The sequence below is a fragment of the Mobula birostris genome, chromosome 5, assembly GCF_030028105.1.
Source record: "Mobula birostris isolate sMobBir1 chromosome 5, sMobBir1.hap1, whole genome shotgun sequence".
Taxonomy (NCBI): Eukaryota; Metazoa; Chordata; class Chondrichthyes; order Myliobatiformes; family Myliobatidae; genus Mobula; species Mobula birostris.
Genome location: NC_092374.1, coordinates 199464618 through 199473422, shown reverse-complemented (window position 1 = coordinate 199473422; position 8805 = coordinate 199464618). Strand labels below are relative to the sequence as shown.

Sequence of the window (8805 nt, the reverse complement as noted above, 5' to 3'; positions counted from 1 at the left end):
TAAGAGACTACTGGACAGGAATTTAAGGTGGGGTGTTAGATGTGAAGCAGGGTTTGAGGGTCGACACAATATTGTGAGCCGAAGACCCTGTAATGTGCTGTACTGTTCTATGTTATAAAGAAATACAGAGCTAGAGAAAGGGGAATCTAACGGAGCGGGCAGAAGGCCCAGGAAGAAAGAAAAGGGGGAGGAGCACAAGAGGGAGTTGTTGGGCTGGTATTGTCCTCTCCAATCCCCGACACAGTTTCACCCTTTTCGTCCCGCCTATTCAACTGCATCCATTTTGCAGAACAGTACAATAGTTTTACTTTTCCCTCTGGCAGCTGCCGTGACGCCAACTTTGTGGTGCTCCTGACCAAGAAAGTTCTGCTCTGAGGTTGCTTACTCCACGTTACTGCTGAGCGCTCGTTACAAACTTCCCCACAAGGAGTGGGGAGGGAGTTCTGCGTGAGGAACCTAATCGGGTGAGTGGGGCTCGGGAACGTGTCACCGCACGGGAACCACCCGGACAAAGTAGGTCACTTTCCTCTTTCCTAGCGCAGTCAGTGAGGGGGAGACCCGCCGCTACCCGCCGGCTCACGGCCCCGACATTGGCTCCGCCTCGTTGTTGTTGCCGGAGCCGGAACGGCGAACCCGTCTGCTCAGGAGAATCGGGAGAGCGAGGGCTAGGCAGGTCGGGGAGGCGGAAGTCCTTAAGACCCTAAGACAAAGGAGCAGAATCCATCATGGGTGATCCCGGATCCCACTGAACCCCATAAACCAGCCTTCTCGCCGGACCCTTTGATGTCCTGATCAATCCGGAAACTATCAACTCCCGCCTTTAATATACCCACGGACTTGGCCTCCACGGCAGCCTGTGACAGAGATTCACTACTCTCTGGCTGTTAAAAAAAATCCTCCTTGCCTCAGTTCTGAAAATCCGCCACTCAATTTTGAGGCTGTGCCCTCTCGTTCTGGACGCGCCCATCACAGTGAACATCCTCTCCACATCCACCTTATCTAGTGCATGGAAACCATAGAAAAACTACAGCACAGAAACATGCCTTTTGGCCCTTCTTAGCTGTGCCGAACCATTTTCTGCCTAGTCCCACTGACCTGCACACGGACCATATCCCTCCATACACCTCCCATCCATGTATCTGTCCAATTTATTCTTAAATGTTAAAAAAGAACCCGCATTTACCACCTCCTTTGGCAGCTCATTCCACACTCCCTCCACTCTCTGTGTGAAGAAGCCCCCCTAATGTTCCCTTTAAACTTTTCCCCCCTCACCCTTAACCCATGTCCTCTGTTTTTTTTCTCTCCTTGCCTCAGTGGTAAAAGCCTGCTTGCATTCACTCTATGTATACCCATCATAATTTTATATACGTCTATCAGATATCCCCTCATTCTTCTATGCTCTAGGGAATAAAGTCCTAACCCATTCAACCTTTCTCTGTAACTGAGTTTCTCAAGTCCCAGCAATATCCTTGTAAACCTTCTCTGCACTCTTTCAACCTTATTTATATCCTTCCTGTAATTTGGTGACCAAAACTGAACACAATGCTCCAGATTCGGCCTCACCAATGCCTTATACAACCTCATCATAACATTCCAGCTCTTATACTCAATGCTTTGATTAATAAAGGCCAATGTACCAAAAGCTCTCTTCACGACCCTATCTACCTGTGACGCCACTTTTAGGGAATTTTGTATCTGTATTCCAAGATCCCACTGTTCTACTGCACTCCTCAGTGCCTTACCATTTACCCTGTATGTTCTACCTTGGTTTGTCCTTCCAAAGTGCAATACCTCACACTTGTCTGTATTAAACTCCATCTGCCATTTTTCAGCAGATTTTTCTAACTGGTCCAAATCCCACTGCAAGCTTTCAAAACCTTCCTCACTATCCACTACACCTCCAATCTTTGTATCATCAGCAAATTTGCTGATCCAATTTACCACATTATCATCCAGATCATTGATATAGATGACAAATAACAATGGACCCAGCACTGATCCCTGTGGCACACCACTAGTCACAGGCCTCCACTCTGAGAAGCAATTCTCTACCACCACTCTCTGGCTTCTTCCATTGAGCCAATGCCTAATCCAATTTACCACCTCTCGATGTATACCTAGCGACTGAATTTTCCTAACTAATCTCCCATGCGGGACCTTGTCAAAGGCCTTACTGAAGTCCATGTAGACAAGATCCACTGCCTTCCCTTCATCCACTTTCCTGGTAATCTCCTCGAAAAACTCCAACAGATTGGTCAAACATGACCTACCACGCACAAAGCCATGTTGACTCTCCCTAATAAGTCCCAGTCTATGCAAATACTTGTAGATTCTGTCTCTTAGTACTCCCTCTAATAACTTACCCACTACCGACGTCAAACTTACCGGCCTATAATTTTGCGGATTACTTTTTGATCCTTTTTAAACAACGGAACAACATGAGCCAGTCTCCAATCCTCCGGCACCTCACCCGTAGACACCGACATTTTAAGTATATCTGCCAGGGCCCCTGCAATTTCAACACTAGTCTCCTTTAAGGTCTGAGGGAATATCCTGTCAGGTCCTGGGGATTTATCCACTTTAATTTGCCTCAAGATAGCAAGCACCTCCTCCTTTTCAATCTGTACAGTTTCCATGATCTCACTATTTGTTTCCCTTAATTCCATAGACTTCATTTCAACAGTCGGTAGTTTTCAATGAAATCCCCTCTCCCCTCCCCGCATTCTTCTAAATTCCCGTGAGTCCAGGCTCAAAGCTGCCAAACGCTCCTTGTATGTTAACCCCTTCATTCTCAGAATCATCCTCGTGAACCTCCTCTGGACTCTCTCCAATGAGAACCCATTCTTTCTAAGATTTGCGGTCCAGAACTGTTGACAATACTCTCAATGCAGCCTGACTAGTGTTGTATAAAGCCTCAGCATTATCTCCTTGTTTTTGCATTGTATTCCCCTTGAAATGAATAACAACATTGCATTTGCCTTCTTTACCACAAACTCAACCAGTAAGTTAACATTCCGGGAGTCTTGCATGAGGACTCCTAAGGCCCTTTGCACTTCTGATGTTTGAATTTTCTCCCCATTCAGATAATAGTTTGCACCTTTGTTCATTTTACCAAAATGCATTATCATACATTTCCCAACGCTGTATTCCATCTGCCACTTTTTTGCCCATTCTTCCAATTTGTCCAAGTCCTTCTGCAATCTCATTGCTTCCTGGGCACTACCTACCCCTTCACCTATTTTTGTATCATCTGCAAACTTTGCCACAGAGCCATCAATTCCATTATCTAAATCATCGGCAAACAATGTGAAAAGTAGCGGTTCCAATACTGATCCCTGAGGAATACCACTAGTCACTGGCAGCTAACCAGAAAACGTCCTATTTATTCCCATTCGCTGTCTCCTGTCTGTCAGCCATTCCTCTATGTATGCCAGTATCTTTCCTTCAATGCTATGGGATTTTATCTTGTTAAGCAGCCTCAAATGTAGCACCTTATCAAATATTTTCTGAAAATTCCTGTAAGTGACATCCACTGCCTCTCATTTGTCCACCCTGCTTGTTACTTCCTCAATGAACTCTTAACAGATTTGCCAGCAAGGATTTCCTTTTACAGAAACCATGCTGACGTTGACTTATTTTATCATTAGTCTCCAAGTACCCTGAAACCTCATTCTTAATATTAAACTCCAACCCTTTCGTAACCACTGAGGTCAGGCTAACTGGCCTATAATTTCCTTTCTTTTCCCTTCCTTCTGAAAAAATGGAGTGACATTTGCAATTCTCCAGTCCTCTGCAACCATGCCAGAATCAAGTATTCCGCAGGGATCGATCCCTCCACAACTCACTTATCCGCACGTCCATCCCCTCGGATCTCCCACCTGGCACTTATCCCTGTAAGCGTAAGTGCTACACCTGTCCCTACACCTCCCCTCTTGCCACCATTCAGGGCCCCAAACAGTCCTTCCAGGTGAGGCAACACTTCACTTGTGAATCTGTTGGGGTCATCTATTGCATCCGGTGCTCCCGGTGTGGCCTCCTCTATATCGGTGAAACCCGACGCAGATTGGGGGACCACTTCGTCGAGCACCTCCACTCTGTCTGCCACAACAGACAGGATCTCCCAGTAGCCACCCACTTCAACTCTGCTTCCCACTCCCATTCAGATATGTCCATACATAGCCTCCTCTACTGCCATGATGAGGCTAAACTCAGGTTGGAGCAGCAACACCTCATATACTGTCTAGGTAGTCTCCAGCCCCTTGGTATGAACATAGAATTCTCCAACTTCCGGTAATTCCCTCCCCCTCCCTTCCTCTATCCCTATTTCACATCACCCCCCTCATAGTTCTGCCTCTTTCTACTACTGCGCATTGTTCTCCTGCCAATCACCTCCCTGCTTCCCCTCCCCCACCCCTTTATCTTTCAAATTACTGTTTTTTTCAACTACCAGCACTCTTCAAACCCTCCCCAAAGTTCTTCCTTCAGTCCTGACGAAGGGTTTCGGCCCAAAACGTCGACTAATCTTTTCAACTGATGCTGACTGACCTGCTGAGTTCCTCCAGTGCATTGTGAGTGATTTTTGAAAGATCATGTCTGCTATCTCTTCAACAACCTCTCTCAAGATTCTGGGATATAGTCCATCCGGTCCAGGTGACTTATCCACATTAAAATCTTAGAGTTTGCTAGCACTTTTTCCTTTGTAATACCAATGACACTCACCACTGCTCCCTGACACTCATGGACCTCTGGCACCCTGCTAGTGTCTTGCACAGTGAAGACTGATGCAAAGAACTCATTAAATTCATCTGCCATTTCTTTGTCCCTCATTACTACCTCACCAGCATCATTTTCCAGTGGTTCAACTTCAACCCTCACCTTCCTTTTACTCTTCATATAACTGAAGAAATACTTTTAGTATCCTGCTTTATGTTATTGGTTAGGTTACCCTCATGTTTCATCTTTTCCCTTCTTATGGCTTTTTTAATTGCCTTTTGCTGGATTTTGAAAACTTCCCAATCATCCAATTTCCCACTCACTTTTGCCCTTTCCCTGGCTTTTATGCAGTACTTAACTTCCCTTGTCAGCCACGGTTGACTACCCCTGCCATTTCAGAACTACTTCTGTGGGACATATCTATCCTGTGCCTTGTGCACTATTCCCAGAAGCATCAGCCACCTCTGCTCTGCTGTCATCCATGCCAGTATCCCCCTCCAATCCACCTGAGCGAGCTCCTCTCTCATGCTTCTGTAATTCTCTTTATTCCATTGCAATACTGACACATCTGACTTGTGCTTCTCCTTCTCAAGTTGCAGTATGAATTCAATCATATTATGATCTCTGCCTCCAAAGTATTCCTTTACCTTAAGCTCCATAATAAAATCTGGATTATTAAATAACACCAATCAAAGATAGCCTTTCCCCTTGTAGGCTCAAGCACAAGCTGCTCTAAGAAGTCATCTTGTTGGCATTCAACAAATTCCCTTTCTTGCAATCCAAATCCAACCTGATTTTCCCAATCCCCTTGCATATTGTAGTTCCCCATTACAATTGTAACATAACTTATTAAATTCCCTTTCCAGCTCCCTTTGCAATCTCCCTTTGAAAACTGGTTAGATCCTGGGGTTTGTTTATTTACAGCAGTGACTTTCAAAGTTCAAAGTAAATTTATTATCGAAGTACATATTTCACCATATACAATACTGATTCATTTTTGAGTGTCCATATTCAATAAAACCATAGAATAATAACTATAACTGGTTGAACACACTGATTGGGCATTGAACCAGTGTACAAAATACAACGATCTCTGTAAATACGAAAAGAAAGAAATATCATACGAGGAACGTTTGATGGCTCTTGGTCTGTACTTGCTGGAATTATGAAAGATGAGGGATGGGGGATCTCGCTGAAACCTTCCGAATGTTGAAAGGCCAAGACAGAGTGGATGTGGAAAGGGTGTTTCCCATGGTGGGGGAGTCCAGGACAGGCGGGCACAGCCTCAGGATAGAGGAGTGCCCATTTAAAACAGAGATGTGGAGAAATTTCTTCAACCAGAGAGTGATGCATTTGTGGAATTTGTTACCACATATAGCCATGGAGGCCAGGTCATCGGGGTCTATTTAAGGCAGAGATTGACAGGTTCTTGATTGCCCATGGGATCAAAGGTTACAGGAATGGGGTTGAGGAAGGGATAAAGGGATCAGCTGTGATTGAATAGCAGAGCAGACTTGATGGTCCAAATAGCTTAATTCTGTTCCTATGTCTTATGGTCTTATAAGCAATAAATAAATAAGCAATAAATATCGAGAACATGAGTTATCTGAGCGACTTTGCGGCGAGACAGCTTTTTTTTATAAAATCCATGACAACCATGGTGTATTCATTCATTTCCACAAATGAGTCCTTGAACAGGCCCAGTCTGCTGACTCGAAGCAATCTTCTAGCCACTCCTCTGTCTCCAGCGACCACCTCTTTGTTGTCCTAATTTCTAAAGCCGTGCTCTTCAGCCTGTTCTGTGACTGAGCTTTCAGACTGTGACGGGCACTAATTGTCTGGAAGGAGGAAGGAGGGAAACTTTCTGTTCCCCGCGCTGAAACTCATTGGCAGGTCTGTGGGGGCTTCCCGGGTCTGGGTATTGGGGCAAACTGCACAGCTCATTGGAGAGATCCCACTCCTCCCTCCGCTTTCACTCTTGTTATTTGTGTTTCCGGGGCTGTCTTGTTGCACATTTCATATTTCCATCGCTTATTGATTCAGTCGGTGGTTGGGAGAGGGGTCTTGTTGGAAGTCTTTAAAATCTCATACAGGAGATTGATGGTTAGAGATGAACTGGATATTGTGCACTGAGAAGAGGAGGATGGCATGGAGCATGGACACCGACAGACTGTTCGGGATAATTATCTGAATGTCCTGTTTTCTGACTAAAGTGTGATTTGAATTTTCTGAACCTCATATTTTATTTGTTATGGGGGGAGGCCATTTGGCTCAGGGAGTCTGTGTGGAATCCAACAGCAGTGACTTTTGTTCCATTTCCCTGTATTTACCCCAGAAACTTATTACTGTTGAGTGCCAAATAAAGTAGGGGAATTTACAGCAGCCGATTAACCTATCAACCAACCCAGCTTCGGGATGTGGGAGGACACTGGAGCTCCCAGGGGAAACCCATCAGTCTTAGACTGTGCAACTCCCAACAGACAGTCCCAGACTGAGGTCAGGATGGAACCAGTGTCACTGATTGAAGTGAAGAAGCAGCACCATTACTCTTTATAATCTAAAAGTTGCAAGCAATTGTCTCCCAGGACTCACACTCTTGTTAGTCACAGTCACTCTGTGGGAAGCATTTCCAGACATTTTGAGTGGACACAAATTGCGACCAGCAGACATTGTTTGTCCGCAGGCAGTTCCACACATGGAGTGGCTTTGGAGAGGTGGATTTTCAGCAGCTTGACAAAACACTGACTCTCAAATTCTCCGTCTTGATCTAGTCATGGTCAAGAGCTGGTCTGAAATACGAGGGTGATACTCAGTAACTATTTCCTCAACTTCAGAGAGTCGTAGTGGAGAACCCCACTGGATACAGTCCTAATCTGTAAATTGCTGATCCTTCTTATCAAAAAGTCATAGCTCAGAATATCGGGCTTCCCTATTGAGTGTAAATCTGAGCTTCTTGAAAGGACGATACCATATTGTTTCTTCAGGAAATTTGCTTGTTGTTCACAATAGACAATAGGTGCAGGAGTAGGCCATTCGGCCCTTCGAGCCAGCACCGACATTCACTGTGATCATGGCTGATCATCCGCTATCAGTATCCAATTCCTGCCTTATCCCCATAACCTTTGATTCCGCTATCTTTAAGAGCTCTATCCATCTCTTTTTTGAAAGCATCCAGAGACTTGGCCTCCACAGTCTTCTGGGGCAGAGCATTCCATATATCCACCACTCTCTGGGTGAAAAAGTTTTTCCTCAACTCCGTTCTAAATGGCCTACCCCTAATTCTTAAACTGTGGCCTCTGGTTTTGGACTCACCCATCAGCGGGAACATGCTTCCTGCCTGCAGCGTGTCCAATCCCTTAATAATCTTATATGTTTCAATAAGATCCCCTTTCAGCCTTCTAAATTCCAGAATATACAAGCCCAGTCGCTCCAATCTTTCGACATATGACAGTCCCGCCATCCCGGGAATTAACCTTGTGAACCTACGCTGCACTCCCTCAATAGCAAGAATGTCCTTCCTCAAATTTGGAGACCAAAACTGCACACAGTACTCCAGGTGTGGTCTCACCAGGGCCCTGTACAACTGCAGAAGGACCTCTGCTCTTATACTCAATTCTCCTTGTTATTAAGACCAACATGCCACTAGCATTCTTCACTGCCTGCTGTACTTGCATGCTTGCTTTCAATGACTGATGTACAAGAACACCTAGATCTCATTGTGCTTCCCCTTTTCCTAACTTGACTCCATTTAGATAATAATCTGCCTTCCTGTTCTTACCACCAAAGTGGATAACCTCACATTTATCCACATTAAACTGCATCTGCCATGCATCTGCCCACTCACCCAGCCTGTCCAAGTCACCCTGCATTCTCATAACATCCTCCTCACATTTCACACTGCCTCCCAGGTTTGTGTCATCGGCAAATTTGCTAATGTTACTTTTAATTCCTTCCTCTAAATCATTAATATATATTGTAAACCGCTGCAGTCCCAGCACTGAACCCTGCGGTACCCCACTGGTCACCGCCTGCCATTCCGAAAGGGACCCGTTAATCGCTACTCTTTGTTTTCTGTCAGCCAGCCAATTTTCA

At 45.2% G+C, this 8805-nt stretch overlaps 1 protein-coding gene across 2 annotated transcripts in view; it reads left to right on the top strand.

The window, feature by feature from the left end:
• Nucleotides 1–257: 257 nt before the first annotated feature.
• The window catches only part of LOC140198248 (butyrophilin subfamily 3 member A3-like), a 93243-nt gene continuing 84695 nt past the window's right edge, over nt 258–8805 (top strand). Inside the window, exon 1 of one of the 2 annotated variants that reach the window (XM_072259301.1) lies at nt 258–464. The gene's annotated coding sequence lies outside the window, so the exon portion shown is untranslated. Of the gene's footprint in view, nt 514–8805 lie in introns of both variants that reach the window. The other variant, XM_072259302.1, reaches the window with a different exon arrangement.